At 37.5% G+C, this 18801-nt stretch overlaps 1 pseudogene; it reads left to right on the plus strand.

Annotated features, from left to right (window-relative positions):
- The first annotated feature begins 2784 nt into the window (after nucleotides 1–2784).
- LOC129047715 (U4 spliceosomal RNA) lies at nucleotides 2785–2864 on the plus strand (annotated as a pseudogene).
- The last annotated feature ends 15937 nt before the right edge of the window (nucleotides 2865–18801 follow it).

The raw sequence follows: 18801 nt of genomic DNA on the forward strand, positions 1-18801 counted from the left end.
GAGGGATGCAAGCCAGGAAGACATTGCGTGTAAGGCTGGGGAGGAGCTGTTACAGCAGATGAGGTGGGCGGGCGTGAATGTCTGCCTGGTTCTGTGCCTTTAAACAGCAAGATACACCAGGAAGAGCCCAGCCCTGTCCCCGTAGTCGTCTTCCCCACCCTCATTCTCTCTCTGGCACTGGTGTGTCTAGACGCAAGTAGATGCAATGTTTGGAGGACTGCTTTGCAACTGGCCTTGGAGAGACAACAGCTGAGCCTCACAAATGTATCATATTCTTTCCCCCTGTGCCCACCTTTGGCCAAACTCTTAATGGAGCAGTGTTCCCTAAAGTGAAATACACTGGCCACCTGTTTCAAAAGCACCTGGACAGCTTGTTAAAAATGCCTATTTCTAGACACCACCCAGCAATGAGAATCCCTTGGAGTTGGACATGAAATCTGCACTTTTTACAGCCTCTCAAGGGGAGACTGATGTTAAGAAGCCCTGCAAGAGGGCACTAAACAAGTCTTTCTGAAACAGAAGCAAACATGTAACTGGCAAGGGTCACTTTTAAAACATAGCCTTTAAGATTCCATCCCCTTAGAGATCTGGAGGCCTAGAGTCAAGCAGGGAGTCCTGACACAGCAAGAGCACACCTGGAGTTGGATACTTAGTCAGATTTAGGAACAATTGCCCAATGTTGTCATCCTGATAAATTACCCTTCTGCTGCTTGCATGCACGAAATAATTAGTTCACAAACCTTTCCTGGTGTAATTACAAAGGGATAGCTGAGTTGTAATTTTATTGAATTGCCACAGAAAGATTTTGAAAAACAAAGAGGCTAAGATGAAAGGTCTTAATTAGCTGTGAGAAGGTCCATCTCACAATTTATTGCTATTAGGAGGTGGCCTTGAGGAGGAACAGCTACAGATGGCCACAGCACTTATTAACTTTGTGCACTGCAAGGTGTGCATTACGGCGAACAGCACCTGACATGGGACAAAGAATTCCCTTTGATCTAATCACTTGCATCAGGCGCTTTTCCAGCTCCACTCTCATTTGCCTCAGAAGTCAAGGGGGAACTCCCTTTAACCATGTTATGCCTGTGTTTCCAGTTCAGAAAGCAAGGATCATCATTTTTCCATTGCTCACTTGCTAGGAAATGTGGAGTTTATTGAGCCTAAAAAGGATCTAATATAATCATGGACCTGCTTGGGAGGTAGGGGTAGGAGTTCGGACAGAGGAAGAATTTTGGATAAAGCTGCTTACACAGATGACAGTTATCAATTCCATGCTCATGTTTCCCAAACCTGGCGCCATATCAACCACTTAGCATAAAACCACAGCAACAAAACAGGTTGCTGGGCCTTGTGTACAGTATTAGAATCTAATGACTGCAACAGAGATTAAAATGAGATTAAGGAGTTGAGGTGGAAAATCCTGCAGAAACAGAGCGTTATACCACTTAAAGTTGATCTGGCTCCACTATTTATTTTTTCCTGGTTTCATGACTCCTCCGTGATTGTGCCTATTCAAGCTCTTTGCTCAATAAGAAACTCTGTTGAATGTATTCAAGGGAGATTTTACTGGTTTGTGAGCTGGGATGATGAAGGGATGGTCTTGAAATATCTTTCAAATGAGTAATGGTATCAGCCCAACGTTTTTGCTTTAATTCACCATGGTGGGACAGATGGGTAGGCTTCCAGCAAGAAATCTTTCAGAACTTGCAAGTAGGAAAGAGGATGATCATCATCTGTAGTGAAATGTGAGCCTTCTCATTCATTCCTCTTGTTTATACACGTTCATGGAAAGAGAATAGCACAAGAATATGACTGACTGATCCGTTCTACCTCCAATGAGAACAAGAGGAGAATTACCTCTGAAGCCCACACCTGCCAGTAATAGTGTTTCTCACCCATTTGGCTGGGAAATTCCAGGAGGATCTTCAAAAGATAAATGCCACTGCAACCTAGATGTACTTAGTCTAGAATTATTAGGGAAGGCCAACTCCATCCAGAGAGTAGGAAAGACTTCCCTGAGAAAGTGTCACTGAGCTAAATGTAGAACGATGAATATATACAAGCTTGCCAGGTGGAGGAGGAGAGAAAGGACAATGTAGGGACCGACCAGAAGGAAAAGAAGTTTGAGAAGGCTGGCAAGGAGGCGGGGCAAGTGCATGGGCAGAAATAAGAAAAAAAAAACCTAGTGCTGAAAGGGTGCGGAAGGGTGGAGATCAGGGCTTGAGCTGTCAGTCTTTGGGGACAGGCGATCTTGTAGCTGTCGGTCATGCTAAGGAGTTTGTCCCTCAGCAGCAGGGAAGTCATCACATATTGCCAGTGGGAAAATTTGTTTAGAAATCTGGTTAAAGTTTTTTTGTTCTTGTTTGTTTTTTGAGATAGACTATTGCTCTGTCACCCAGGCTCGAGTGGCGGGATCTCAGCTCACTGCAACCTCCACCTCCCAGGTTCAAACAAGTCTCCTGCTTTAGCCTCCCTGAGTAGCTGGGACTACAGGCACCCGCCACGAAGCCCAGCTAATTTTTGTATTTTTGTTGAGCGGGGGTTTCACCATTTTGGCCAGGCTGGTCTCAAACTCCTGACCTCAGATGATCCGCCCTCCTGGGCCTCCCAAAGTGCCGGGATTACAGACGTGAGCTACTGTGCCTGGCCTGGTTAAAGTTTTAACAAGGTGATTTCTTGTTGCAGAGTGGTTTAGTTTAAGGAGCAACTGGCAATTGTGACTAGGAGACCAAATTAGAATGCTACTGAAATCATGTTCAAAAAAAAAAGAAGAGAGAGAGAGAGAGCTTTGTGCAGTGGCAGAACATAGCCAATGAGGTTTATCTGAGGTGTAATTATTGCTAATTGAAAAAAAAATGAAGACAGGGAGAATTAGGATGGGGATGAAGCAGGCACCAGAAGTTAAAGCAAGTTGACTACGATCACACAGAGAGGCTTCTTGACTTGCAGTCCTGTGATTTTTTTTCATACTCTCCTCTCTTGATTACTGCATCATAATTTGCTATCATTTGCTGTTTTTAAATAATATATGTCCTCTTATCTCCCACACCCATATGACTGATAGCAGTCTCCCTTCTCTGAAACACCACTGCCCTCATCACATTCTAACTTCCAACGTTTGTAAGCTAGTTTGAGATAGGATTTGCTTCCCTGCTTTAAATCCAGCTTTGGATGTAGCTGCCTATCTCTCTGCATAGGATCCAAAAAAACACATTAAGTGGGATGCTAAAGCGAAATACATTCTGGAGAATTTGAGTGATGTCAAGGGGTTGCCAAGATTGGAGGACCAGCATTTTCAGAGTGAGCTCTGGTGTTTCTCTGGAAGTTCTCTATGCATTCAGGGAAAACAAATGTGGCAAACAGAAAGAAATCCCATAAATCTTTCTCAAGGTTAATTGCTTTGCAGTGGTCCACCATTACCTTAACTTGATCCTTTTCCATAATTGTTCAAATGGCTGAATATTAAATTTGAATTATTATTTTTAATAATTATTTGAATTATTATTTTAATATTAATTAATAATTTAATATTAATTTGAATTATTATTAATATTAATTAAAAATTTAATAATCAACAATTTAATATTAATTAAATACAAATTATTATTTGATCCCATAATAGGTTTTCTTGATCAGTTACGTGATACTATTTGGGTATTCTAGAGTGTGCTCTGTAGGAAAGGAAAGCAGGAAAGGGTGGGGACTAGGGAATAAATAAGGAGCTAAGAAAGCAAGTGATATGAAAAATATTCTATTGGCTACGATTTAACAAATAACTAGAAAACAATCAAAAGGTTATAGGCAACAGCATTGTTCTCCTAGGGAGATTACTAGAATTCGCCATCATAAAAGTATTGAAACCAAAAGTGCGGTGATGTTTAATCCATCAAACAATAGCAAATATATTTAAAGATAATGAATCAATGCAGGGCAACATTATGACTTTCATGGACACTTGCAATTTTTGCCTTCATAGGTCCTTCCCACCATAATAATATCAATATTAAAAATTATTTTGTATATAACTTTAAATATTTAAAATCTCGTTTCTCTGTTAAACTTGTGTGGGCCCTAAAACATTGTATTTTTTGGTATGAGAAAAAATTAAAACATTATTTGACCCTAAAAGTTAATTTTTTTCTTTTGGTTTTGAAATAAAGTAAGATTTTCATGGGTTCCTAAAAGTATCACCGGCCATGTGCACTGTGCCACTGTGCCTAGTGGATAAGTTGGTCCTGCATCAATGAAGTGGAGACCATAATTGGTTTGAGGTAAAATAAGTCTTTTCCATTCTGAACTCTTATTTTGTCAGATGTTACCTGGTACCAAAACCCCCTCCAGGCTAGATGCTCAGTGGTACAGTTAAAATCAAGAGAAATTTGGAATAATATCTTCTCTATAAACCTGCTTCTCTTACAGGATTAGTCTTCCTAACTGACAGAAAATCCCAGATTTATTTTTTGGCTTTCAAGTAATGACCTGAACTGGGAAATTGTATTTACAGCACTAGACTAAGACTGTTTTTCAGTGTCCTCTGACTCAGCTAGCTTGTGTGATGTTCTTGTGATATTTGACCAGTAATTACCTATTACTCACTGGTATTAGAGACCTGTTAACATTTTCAAAGACTGTCATTAACTAGTCAAATTTAGTGACTAAAGTAAGGATTGATTGATGGTGATGATGATGATGACCACGATGAAGACTACAATCATTGTGATTTTTAAAATACATGTTTATTCATTCAAGAAAAGAATACAAGTATGTGAATTTTAGTTCTTTTCTCCTCCAGATCAACATATCTAACTGGTTCTGCTTGTTGTTTAATAGTGTTATTTCTATCACCCAAAGAAAGAAAAATAAAATAATTTTTTTTAATTTCAAAATACTTTACATTGACTTAACAATAATAAAATTGAATTAAAATGGCAAGAAGAATATGATATAAAGAGCACTGGAAATCTAGAGGTTTTGGCCTTTCTTCTGCCACTTAAACTGTATTTGGGAAACTGACATGCCTTTTCTGGATTAAGGAAATTGAGAAGGATGGGAGAATTCTGAAGACCTCTTCCAATGCTAAAACTGTGTAAAAAAAAATGAAAGGCTTATCCCTAATTAATAAAAGTATTTAATTCAACATTGCACTTATACATATCTATCTGGATTGCAAACTCTTTTGAAAATTCTGGTCCCTAGGCTCTAATCCATGCCTTCAGAGGTTCTGATTTTTCAACAGGAAACCTAGAGTTGGAAAACACTAATTAAACACCAGGAAATTTATAAATGTTTCTATTTTGCAATAATCCTGGACTGTGTTTTAATTAACAAAGATCATGTTGAAGGAATTAGTTGCATTACAAGGCCAGGAGGAAAGCAAGGTACTTAACTATAGCAACAATGCAAAGGGGTAAAGGCATGAATAAAGTGAAACAATAAAGTCACAGTACCTGGGCATAAAACCACTTTTCAGAAATAGAATATAAATGCTAAAGTCAATTATAGATCAACAGAGTCAGAAATAAGAAGATTTCTGAAAAAATATTAAATCTTTCCTGTCTCAAAATTGTCTTTAAAAATTAATTTTGAGGTAGGAAAGATGTCAATTTCATCAAATGGTTTGAGTTTGGAATATCTAACTCTCTATTCCTCTGCACTTCTTGTATTTTCTTTAGTGTTGAGAGGCAATATTTTTGACATTGTACCACCATAATAATAAGTAATACTTGAATCGTGCTTACTATGTACCAGGGAATTCACTGAGAGCTTTGTGTAGACTAAACAATTTAATCCACAGAACAACCTCATGAAGTAGGCACAATCATTATCCCAGTTTTACAGCAGGACAGACTAAGGCACTGAAATGTTTGGTAAATTGATCAAAGTGACAAAGGTGGTATAGCGCCAGAATCTTTACACATAAGCCCAAGTTAAGTATAGACCAAGTCATTCAGTGTTTCCACTGAGGGTTACATAATAATATCAGCATTCAATTATTCTTTCCCCTACTCTGAATACTTGCTAAACTCTATCAAAATCTTAATTATCATCTTGCTAACTTCAAAATACTACGTAATTCATTTTATTTATTTATTTATTTTTAATTATTTATTTATTTATTTTGAGATGGAGTCTCGCTCTGTTGCCCAGGCTGGAGTGCAGTGGTGCGATCTCGGCTCACTGCAAACTCCACCTCCCGGGTTCATGCCATTCTCCTGCCTCAGCATCCCAAGTAGCTGGGACTACAGGCACCCGCCATCATGCCCAGCTAATTTTTTGTATTTTTAGTAGAGATGGGGTTCCACCATGTTATCCAGGATGGTTTCAGTCTCCTGACCTTGTAATCTGCCTGCCTTGGCCTCCCAAAGTGCTGATATTACAGGCTTGAGCCACTGCACCTGGCTGATGTAATTCATTTTAAATATCTTTTTGGTATAATACTACCACCACTACCATATGCCAGGCATCAAGAAAAGGGAGAAGGTGAGGAAGGGGGATAACAAATATGCATTAAGATATGTTATCTGCTAATGCAATAAGACAAGAAAAGGAATAAAAGGTATACAGATTGGGAAGGAAGAAATAAAACTGTTTCTGTTTGCTGATGATACACTCATCTATGTAGAAAATCTAAAAGAATTAACAAAAAAAAAAACTTCTGGAACTAAAAAGTAATTATAGAAGTGTTGCAGGATACAAGGTTAATACACAAATGTCAATTGCTTTTCTGTTTACCAACAATTAACAAGTGGAGTCTAAATTAGTCTCCACAATACCATTTATATCACCACCCCTAAAAATGAAACACTTAGATAGAAATCTAACAAAATATCTATAAGAACTATATGAGGGGAACTATAAAACTTATGAAAGAAATCAAGGGAAAACTAAATAAATAAAGAGATATTTCATGCTCATAACAGGAAGACTCAATATTGTCAAGATGTCAGTTCATCCCATCTTGATTTATAGATTCAATGCAATTTCAATCAAAATGCCAGCAAGTAATTTTGTAAATATTGACAACCTGATTCTAAAGTTTATATGGTGATACAAAAGACCCAGAATACCCAACACAATATTGAAGGAGAAAAAGTTGGAGGATTGACATCAAGACATACTATAAAGTACAATAATCAAAGCAGTGCAGTACTGGTGAAAGAAAGGGCAAATAGATCAATGGAACAGAACAGGAAGCTCAGAAACAGACCCACATAAATATAGTCAGTTGACTTTTGACAAAGCAACAAAGGCAACACAATAGAACAAAGAGTCTTTTTAGCAAATGGTGCTGAAACAACTGGACATCTACATGCAAAAAAAGAATCTAGATATAACCTCATACCCTTCACAAAAAGTAAGTCAAAGTGTATTACAGACCTAAATGTAAAACGCAAAAACTATAAAACTCCTAGAAGAAAACATAGGAGAAAAATCTAGCTGATCTTTGGTATGGTGATAACTTTTTAGATATGACTCCAAAGGCACAATCCATGAAAGAAATAATTGATAAGCTGGACTTTATTAAAATTAAAAAATGCCTGCTTTGCAGAAGACACTGTCCAGAGAATGAGAAGACAAGCCACAGACTGGGAGAAAATATTTGCAAACAATGTATCTGATAAAACACTGTTATTCAAAATGTACAAATAACTCTTGAAACTCAACAATGGGAAGATAAATAACTTGATTTAAAAATGGGCAAAACACTTGAACAGATACCTCACAAAAGAAGATAAACAGGTGACAAATAAGCACATGAAAAGATGCTCCACATCATATGTCATCAGCGAATTTCAAATAAAACAACAAGATACCACTACACGCCTATTAGAATGAACAACACTCAGAACGCTGCAACACCAAATGCTAGTGAGGATGTGGATCAATAGGAACTCTCATTCATTGCCAGTGGGTACAAAATGGTACAGCAGCCACTTTGGAAGACAGCTTTGCAGCTTTCTTCAAAACTAAACTTACTCTCCCCATCATCACCATACCAAGCAACTGCACTCCTTGGTATTTACCCAAAACAATTGAAAACGTATGTCCACACAAAAACCTGCACATAGATGTTTTAGCAGCTTCATTAATAATTTTGCTCTAACTTGGAAGCAACCAAGATGTCCTTTAGTAGGTAAATGGATAACCCGTGGTACATGCAGACAATGGAACATTCAGTGATAAAAAGAAATGTGTTATCTAGCTATGAAAAATCACATAGGAAACTTAAATGCATTGCTAAGTAAAAGAAATCAATAAGAAAGGCTACCTACTGCACAATTCCAACTATATAATATCCTGGAACAAATGAAAAAGATCAGTGGTTGCCGGGGGTTAGGGGGAAGAGAGGAATGAATAGGTTGAGCACAGAGGATGTTTAGGGCAGTGAAACGATTCTGTATGATACTATAATGGTAGATAGTTGTCATTATACATTTGTCCAAACCCATATAATGTACAACACCAACAGTGAACTCTAACATAAACCAGGGACTTTGGGTGATGATGTGTCAGTGTAGGTTGTTCAGTTGTAACAACTGCATCGCTGTGGTGGGTGATGTTGATAATGGGAGAGGCTATGCATGTGTAGAGACGGGGTAGATGAGAAATCACTGTATCTTCAACTCAATTTTGCTGTGAACTTAAAGCTGCTTTAAAAATAAAGTTTATTTTAAAAGTAAATAAATAATTATTTAGAAAATTTACTACAGTTGACTCATGCTGCCCCATTAATACATAGATCACAGTTCCCAGTGCAAATACCATCATTGCTTCTAAAGGATGAAAATACTGATGTGTGGGTTGACCAACTGGTATGTTGATCCATGGGAGGCTGCACAGAAAACCCTGTGGCCAGGAGAAGCATTGTCAATGGCGTGTCTCTTTCTGAGCTCTGCCCATTTGTTCTAGGTGAGGGTTATGTATACTGCTCTTATCTCATAGCCCTACCAACATCCCTATGGCTCCTGTCACAAGATGCCATGCCCAATGGCTCTCTCAAGGCCAAGTGAAGCCTACAGTTTTGGAGAGTAAAAATCCCTTATTCACATTTGCTTTTATTCCTCTGATAGACTATCCTGCCTTTATTACGTAGAGATGATTTTATTAGCATTTCATTTGTGTATGTACTGTATTTTATTTGTGTATCTCCTGAATTTGAATATCAGCCAAAAAGAAAACATAAGAACAATCTGGAAAAAAAAGTTATCTGAGGAATCAATTAAAGATGCTTTTTTTAATAAAAAAGAGAAATATTATCTGTGCTCATAGAGTTGACAAATATTGACATATTTGCTATGATAAATTTGTTTTATATTTGCATTCACCTGTGCTTAGATTGTTAATTTTTCATGAACAATGTGAAAGAATGCGCAATATCTATGGTAAAACAGAGTATCTGCAGCAGTGGAACGGGCATGCTTTTAGCTCCACAGAGCTCAGTCAGGTATTTGCATTTATGACTGGCCTGAAATCTTTAGAGTTTTGTAGGAGGGCAAAAAGGAGAGATACTGCCCTGATGGTGCAGTTACATCAATAGCCTGTAGACCATAAGGCTACTTGCCCATAAGACCTTGCAAAACTTAAACTCATCCAGTGTTAGGTGACAACTGGGCCTAAGGTAGTCCTTTTCCTTTAAGTAGTATTTGGTTTCAAAATGGAACTCCTGAAGATAGAAACATTTTGAAGAGTCAAAGGGAAAATGTGTCATTAGGGTTCTCCTGATAGGAGATCTCAGAGGAGAAGGGGAATGAAGAAAAAGTTTCATGATATCTCTCAAATTATTTCTCCTGGACCTGTACTAGTTTCTCCTATATGGGAGGCTAATATTTAACACATGGACCTTATTGTCTCTAGAGTCAATCTTTTTGAGAATAACCCACCATAATTTTACTCCCCCAATTTCTTAAAAGACATTTTCTTCATTCATGCATTTCACCTTTACATCTAATAATTAGGGTCAGTATATATAAGATTTCACAGAACTTATAAAAATCTGGAAATGTATCTAAACATAGAAAAATTATAATAAAAAGAGGACAGTCACTACTATACACATGTTAGAATAGCTAAAATGAAAAAGACTGACCCAAATGTTGGCAAGGATGTGAAGAAACTGAAACTTTCATACACTGCTGGTGAGAACGTTAAATAGTATATCCACTTTGAAATATTGGTTGAAAATTTCTTTAAAATTAAGCATGCACTTACCATATGATCTAGCCATTCCATCCCTAGGTATTTATCCAAGAGAAATAAGTGTCCAGGGAAAGGTCTATGCATAAGTGTTTATAGCTGCTTTATTTGCAATAGACAGAAACATAAAATAACCATAAAGCATACCAATAAGTGAATAGATAAATTATGGTATCTATACAAAGAAATACTACACAGAAATAAAAAGAAATGAAGATGGATACATGTAATTATGATGAGTTTAAAAACCCAGGAAAAAAAAAAGAGAAAAGAGTGTATGATTCCATTTACATGAAACTCTAGAAAATGAAAACTATAGTGAAAGGGAGGTGATCATCAGTGATTGCCTTCAGATGGGGTGGGGCAAAGACAGGGGGAGTGGCATGGAGAGGGACACCAAGGGGCAGGAGGAAACTTTTGGGAGTAATGGATATGCTCGTTATCTTAATTGTGGTGATTGTTTCACAGGTGTATGCATAGATCACAATATATCAAAGTGTATAATTTAAATATGTGTAGTTTGTTCTATGTCAAATATATCTCAATAAAGTTATTTAACAAAGAAACTGGTCAGTTTAAAATTCGACAGAGAAAAATACTGGACAATAGACATCTAGAAAAAAGAAGAGACAGAGAAATGAAAACTTGAACATTAAATGTATGAAAGCCTTTACATAAATCTTTAGATAAATCTTTCTATAATAAATGATAGAGATAGTAGGTAGAAATAAAGCAGTAAATGTAATATCTTTCAGGAAGTGTTCAAAGGCAAGTCTACTTGTACAACTAGATAGAGATAAACAAGGGGAGGAAAAGGCAAGAAAACCAATGCCTCTGACAATCTAGTAAGCCTCTGCCCACACAGAACATAAATCTAAAAAATTGGAAAATCAGAGAGATGGGAAGATTTAAAAATTACATAATAAAAGAAAATATCGAAGCTATATTAGGAAAAAAAAAATCAGTTTTAAAGGTGGCCCTTAAACTGTACTACACAGCACCACCTTGAGGAAAACAATCGAAAATACTATTTCATGTTTAACAGAGCCTAATTGATTCACTGATTTATTCATTTAGTATTTATTAATACTTAGCATTTCTAGGTACACCAGACACTGTTGGGACAACAACAAAGCATAAATGAAAGCAACAACCAAAAATCCCTGCCCTCTTAGAGCTTACTTGTCAAGAAAAGCAGCTTTGTTTTTAAATAATTTATGGTTGTCTGTAAATTCATTTTACAAACTTTTAAAAAAATGCAGTAAGAATTTAAAGGAAGCCCTTTGTATCAAAAACAAAAAAGACTATTGTGATTTTTCTTTATAAATGAGTTTTCATAGAAGAGATTTGCATAAATCAGAGTTTATTTGTAACACTCCATAGTCAATTCCAAGATTTCTCAGAAAAACAAAAACAAACAAACAAAAACAATGTAGTGGATGCTGCCTTGTACTCCTTTATCCCATGTCCAAGATGAGGCACATGTAAGCCCAGCTGCCAGGAGTGCAGGCTTCATAAGGCTGACTGACAGCTGTGCCCACATCCTGGAATGATTATACCCTCATGTCAGACAGCCATTGGGTCATGGCTGCCCCTCCCTCTGGGAGTGTATTTAAACTTCGGCAAGTGAGCTCTTTTTAGCCAAAGGATTTCTCAGTCTTCATTTCTGTCTGTGCTTCAGCCTGGATAGATTCTATTGCTGCATTTTCAAGTTCACTAATCTTTTTTTCTCTAGTTTCTAATCTGTTCTTAATCCTATCCAGCAAATGTTCATTTCAGTTACAGTATTTTTTTATTTCTAGGACTTTTATCTTTCATTTATCTTTTCATTATGCTCAAATTCATCAAATCCCTGAGCATTTGAGCATATTTATATGTTTTAATTTGTGTCTGCTAATTCCATCATCTCTGTCATTTCTGGGTCTGTTTCTATTAAGAGATTTTATTTCTGATTATAGATTTCATTTTCCTGCTTCTTGTCCTGTATAATAATTTTGACTGGATGCCTGGACATTGTGACTGTAATATTATTGAATGCCTGAATTTTGTTGTCTTCTTTAAGTAGCATTGGTCTTCGTGCTGACAGGAATCTAAGTTACTTGCAGATAAGCTTCTCTTTCCAATGCTTGTTTTTAAGCTTTGTTAAGGTGGGTCTAGTGTAGCCTTTACTCAAGGATAGTTCAGCCCTAGTACCAAGACAATACCTTTCTGCGGTCTCTTCTGAATGCCCCAGTTGAGTACTGACCATCTCCACTCTGGCCACAGATTCAACAACTCTCTGCCCTGTATAAGCCCCAGGAATTGTTCAGTTGACAGCTCTCTGGTCATTCTTTCCAGGGCTTCATTGAAGTTTTACTCTATGCATGCACAGCTAGGGATTTCACTAGGAATAAAGAAGACTCTCCATACTTATTTCTAGAGGTCTTTATCCAACAGATTTTATCTTCCTCTCCAGAATCTCTTCCTTTCAATATCTCTCCTCACCTCAGTGAGGCCACTGCGCTCTTCTTGTAACCCTGCTCCCTGCATGGCCATTGGGGATAAGCCCCAAGGCAGAAAGCTAGGAGGATGGTGGAGGTTCACCTCCAATGTTACACTTTCCTAAGGCATCATGATCCTCCTGCATCTCCTGTTCTCCAATATCTGAAAATAGCTTCTTCATGTATTTTGTTTAGTATTCTAGCCACTTAGGGGATGAGGGTAAATCGAATCCTTGTGACTGTATCACGGTTAGAATCCAGTCCCAACATTCTTCTTTATCTCATCTATGCATGCAGTGTAGCATTAATACAAGCTCATTTCAGTAATGCATATCTTCCATTTTTATAACATTGTTCTTTAAGAAAATGTCTTTGAGGTTCTAATGTGAGGAGGTGGTGAAGAACAGAGCTTTCTCCCCCTGTCAGTCCTGGAGTAGTGGGAAAGGAAGCAGGTGCTGGAATAGAGAATTGAAAAGGGGTATGTCTATAACCCTCAATGCCACAACATGCCAACTCTCTACATTTCTATATTTGTATAGGATTTAGGAATCTTAGGTCAGTAACCGTCTAGGAGAAAAAACAACAATAAAAACAAAGAGAAGTATCACAAGGGAAGAAAGTAGCTAGAATCTAGACTCAAAATGATGCAGACTTGAACTGTTCTAAGTTACCCAAATGTTTCCAAGTAGTGGCCTTCTAGGACTTTATTATTTTGAAACACTTTTTAGATTCCCCTCAAGAGAATAGAGAAAGGTTGCCAAGTATTAGATCTAGTACCTTGCATGTAAGAACTTCTGTGTTCCACATTTGATAAACTTGCGCTTGGTGTTCAAAGGTCACCAAAGTACCACTACCAAAAATCAAGCAAAAAAGGATTCGTAATACTTCATTGTAGGCATTGGAATAATATTTACAGAATTCTTGAGGCCAGCTTATCTTTTATCCCTTCCCCAGCCTTCAATATCTACCAGAGGTAAATGATTAGGAAGTTACCAAAATAGAGAAGATCATCCAATCATGGAGGAGATTGCTACCAGTGCTTAGCTTTGGAATGCATTTTTATAAGAAGAGTTGCTTTCTAGTTACAAAGTCATTCAAATGAAATTTTTAAAGCAAATAGAAATAATCCTGGCTTTAGCCATAATCCTGGAAGTAATGCCAAAAGCCTCACTTTTTTTTTTCCAAAGCCCTTTGTCCAGCTACAGTGTTCCTTAGTGATAGGGAGCACTTACAGTGAGATGAAGCCTTTACAGTGAAATGGACTGCAATCCTGGAAGTACTATAAGCATCATTATTTAACTTCTCTGAGACATAAATTTCTTAATTATGAAATAAGCATGGTTTTTATCTAACAAATTATGTTTTACTAAAAATTTTTAAGATAGCGTAAGTGACTTAGTACATTGTTTGACACATCGTAGGCATTTTATACCAGTCAGAAAAGTAAAAATCACACATCAGAGATTTTAAAACAAGAAAGTGTTGAAGCTGGTATTGGAGAACTAAAAAAATAACACAGAGGTAACACGGAGTAATAGCAGGACTCAGCTACTACCCATATGGCTGCAGGAGCAAAAGAAAGGGACGGAGTTTTAGAATGTAAAAGCTTGGAGGAGGGGTCCTATAAAGCTGGGACTCAGACTTCAGAGGACAGAGCAGGTGGCTGAGCTGGTGCTGGTACTCCTGAAGGTATACTAAGAGGCTGGGGCAATGAGCTGATTTCATTCATTTTTCTTCTCTCTGGAATCACTGTTCTATTTGGGTGATATCCTTTGTCTTGAAAACAATTTTCATATAATTTGTCCATTTTTTGTTGTTTCAGGTGAAAGGATAAATCTGGCTCCTTTTACTCCCTCTTGGCTAGAAAGGGAAGTCTCTAATGTTTTCCGAGCAAACAGGTTAGACACTTTTTAAAGATGAGTTCAATAGGTTCTGTCTCATGTTGTTTAGTTTTTCAGTGTACTTATAAAATCAGGCAACTGTTTTGGCATAGTTTAGATCTAAGGCCCTTTAATGGCATGCAGCTTTCAAGGATCTAAGACCAAAAACTTTTAAATCAGTCTTAACTCTCTCCTGCTTTCAAGTCCAATCCATCAATACATTCTGTAGCTCTAACTTAGAAAGTGTTACTACTGCTCGTTCTCCCCACTCTCATCCCCACTGCAAGGCACCATCAGCACATGCCTAGAATACTGTTAAGACTTCCTAACTGACTTACTTCTGAGTTTTTGAACCCAACAGCCATGATTCACTTAAACTTTACATCAGATTATGTCGCTTGTCCCCTAAATACTTTCCAGTGGCCCCCATTTCTCTCAGAGTAAAAGCCAAAGTTCTTGCAATGGCCTATGAGGCACACCATAATCTGTCTCTACGATTCTCTCTCTGCATTCATCTCATGCTACTCTCTCCCTTGCTCTGTCTACTCCTGCCACACTTAATATCTTTCTTTTCTTCAATCACAGCATGCTCCTACCTTAGGGCCTTTATACAGTCTCTTCCCTCTGCCTAGAATGCCCTCCCCTGAGTTATATGCCAGGCTCATTTTCTCTCTGCCTTCATAGCTTTACTCAAGTGTCATATTTTCTGCTCCCATCGGCATGACCTCAACAATCTTTCTTTAGGCTGCCAGCAGCAGTAGGTTACAGTTGCTGCAATTAATTTCAGTTCACAATTTTTTATTGTCTCTGAGCCAACCTCATGGCACTGCCTCAGAGAAACCAGCACAAACCATCTGGAACCTTCTCCCTCTTCTCATACATCTCAGACCCAACCCAATGGGGCCCCATAGGAGCAGTGCCTCCTCTGAGGTCTAAATTTCAGCTCTTACTGGTCATGGTGGCTTGTGCCTGTAATCCCAGCACTTTGGGAGGCTGAGGTGGGAAGATCATTTGAAAGCCAGGTGATCAAGAACAGCCTGGGCAACATAGAGAGACCCCGTCTCCACACACACACACACACACACACACACACACATTCTTAAGTGTCACCTGCTTTCTGAAGTTGCTACTTGTGTGAAATCTTAGTGTTCTTTTTATGCCATTTAAGCTTTTTATACCTGTTAACAAATCTTCACATTAAATTCTCCGTATTATTACATAATATAACTAGTATGGTTTCTAAGTCCTGACTGAACCCAGAGCGATATAGAAATTAGTACTAGGAGTAAGTTTTTAAAGATAATGTCTGAGTGCATTCTCTGTTGCTTATAACAAAACACCTGAAACTGGGTAATTTACAAGGAAAAGGAATTTTTGTTTTCAGTTTTTTTTAATTGATACATAACTGTACATATTTATGGGGTACATGTGATATTTTGATCCATGCATATATATAATGTGTAATGATCAAATCAAGGTATTTAGGATATCTGTCACCTCAAATGCTTACCGTGTCTTTGTGTTGAGAACATTCAAAATCTTCTTTTCTAGCTATTTTGAAATATACAATAAATGATTGTTAACCATTGTCACTCTACTATGCTATCAAACACTAGAAGTTATTTCTTCTGTCTAACTGTATTTTTATACCCATTAACCAACCTCTCTTCATCACTCCCACCCGCTTCTCGGCCTCTAGTAACTATCGTTCTACTCTCCACCTCCATGAGATAAACGTTTTTATCTCCCACATATGAGAATATGTGATATTTGTCTTTCTGTGCCTGGCTTATTTCAACCTACATAATGACCTCCAGTTCCATCATGTTGCTGCAAATGACCAGATTTTATTTTTTTATATGGCTGAATAGTATTCCAATGTGCATCTATACCACATTTTCTTTATCCATTCATCCATTGATGGACACTTAGGCTGATTCCATATCTTGACTATTTTGAATAGTGCTGCAATAAACATGGGCATCCAGATATCTTTTTGATATACTGACTTCTTTTTTATTGAATATATACCAGCAGTGAGATTGCCGAAATATATAGTAGATCTATTTTTAGATCTAATTTTTTAGGAACCTCCATATTATTTTTCACTATTGCTGTACTAATTTCCATTCCCGCCAGCAGTGCATTAGCATTCCCCTTTCTCTACATCTTCACCAGCACCTGTTATTTTTTTGTCTTTTTGATAACATACATTTTAACTGGGGTAAAATGATATCTCATTGTGGTTTTGATTTGCATTCCATAATAACTAGTGATGCAGAGCATTTTTGCATGTGCCTGTTTCCCTTTTGGATGTCTTCTTTTGAGAGATGTCTATTCAGATTGTTTGCCCATTTTTAATCAGTTTATTTGCTTTTTTGCTGTTGAGCTGTTTGAATTCCATAGATATGTTGTTTATTAATCCCTTGATGGATGAACAGTTTGCAAATATTTTCTCCTATTCTGTATGTTGTCTCTTCACTCTGTTGATTGCTTCCTTTGTTATGTAGAAGCTTTTTGGCTTGATGTGATTTCATTTGTCCAATTTTGTATTTGTTGCCAGTGCTTTTACAGTCTTACCCAAAAAATTTTGCCCAGGCCAATTCATTTCTCCAATACTTTCTTCTAGTAGTTGTATAGTGTCGGGTCTTACATTTAAGGCTTTAATCCATTTTGATTTGATTTTTGTATTTGGTGGAAGAAAAGGGTCTGGTTTTTGATTTCTACATATGGATATATAGTTTTCTCAGCACCATTTATTGAAAATACTATCCTTTCCCCACTGAATATTCTTGATGCAATTATCAAAAGTCAGTTGGCTATAAATACATGGATTTATTTATGGGTTCTCCATTCTGTTCCATTGGTTTATGTGTCTGGTTTTGAGTTACTATACTATAACCTTGTAGCATATTTTGAAGTCAAATAGTGTGATGACTCTAGCTTTGTCCTTTTCTTTTTGCTCAAGATTGCTTTGACTATTCAGGGTCTTCTGTGGTTCTTACAGTTATGGAGGCTGGGAAGTCCAAGGTTATGGGATCACATATGGCAAGAGCCTTCTTGCTGGTGGGTACTGTCTGCAGAGTTCTGAGGCAGTGCAGGGCATCACATTGTGAGGGGACTGAGCATGCTAACTCAGGTCTCTCATACTCTTCTTACAAAGCCACCATAATTCACTGATTCATTAATTCACTGACCCATGAATGGACTAATCTATTCTTGAGGGCAGAACCCTCATGACCTAATCTCCTCTTAAATGTCCCACCTCTCAATACTGCCACATTGGGGATTAAGTTTTAACATGAGTGTTAGTGGGTACAAACTTTCAAACCATAGCAGATGAGATTTGTGGTTTACGTTGGTTGCATCCTTGGTCTTCAAAGTAGGGTTGAGCTCCTTGCTAATAGAAAATGAAGTGGTAATGGCATCACGGTTAGCCTAATTATTATGTGTATTGATTGCGATGAAGTGTGTATCCTGATGGCTGTAGCCCTTGTCCATGAAGGCAAGAATGGAGTGGAATGTCTTCCTTTGAATGCTGTGGAGTTCTTATCCAAAGAAAATGACAAACTCATATCATTATACTCTCAGTTTAAGTCATGTTCAGAGAACTAGAAAGCATCTGCAAGGACCTAAAATTAATATTTTTATAATGGCAGAGCTGACTTTGCTGACAATGAGATGCAAAATTTAGTTGTATGGGGTAGAGTTACAATGTAAGTTGAATTCACGTCTTCACTCAGTTTCTCACTTGAAAACTAGGGCAGTCATTGGGAAAGAGTGAAATAATGACATTTGGAATGGGGACATCTGGGTGATCACAGAAGCTGAAAATTTGGAGCTCTAGAATCACTCTGAGCCTCTCTTGACAGTAGAAGCAAACTGCCTTTCAGTGTCTGAAAAGACTAACTCTTTTTGCTTGATGGCCTTATCTGGAGCAGTTGCCTTGCGAGAAGATGTCTTTCTCCCTGGGACTCACTGCAACCATACATGGTTGCCACTACAACCCAAATTAGATAAGATCTCCCCATGTTCTAGGAGGACAAGGGTAAGGTCTGACCCTGGAGGAAACATTATACTCTAAAAGAATTTAAAGATGTTCATTTATATTGACAGAGATCTGGGTAATATACATTGGAGTGGATTCTAAGGATATTAAACCAAGGAGAACGAACTACAACACTTGATTAGTCCAACTTTATCCACATGACTTCATTTACCAGAGACTCTTCATTTAATTGTTAGCT

Source organism: Pongo abelii, chromosome 7, assembly GCF_028885655.2.
Source record: "Pongo abelii isolate AG06213 chromosome 7, NHGRI_mPonAbe1-v2.0_pri, whole genome shotgun sequence".
NCBI classification, from domain to species: domain Eukaryota; kingdom Metazoa; phylum Chordata; class Mammalia; order Primates; family Hominidae; genus Pongo; species Pongo abelii.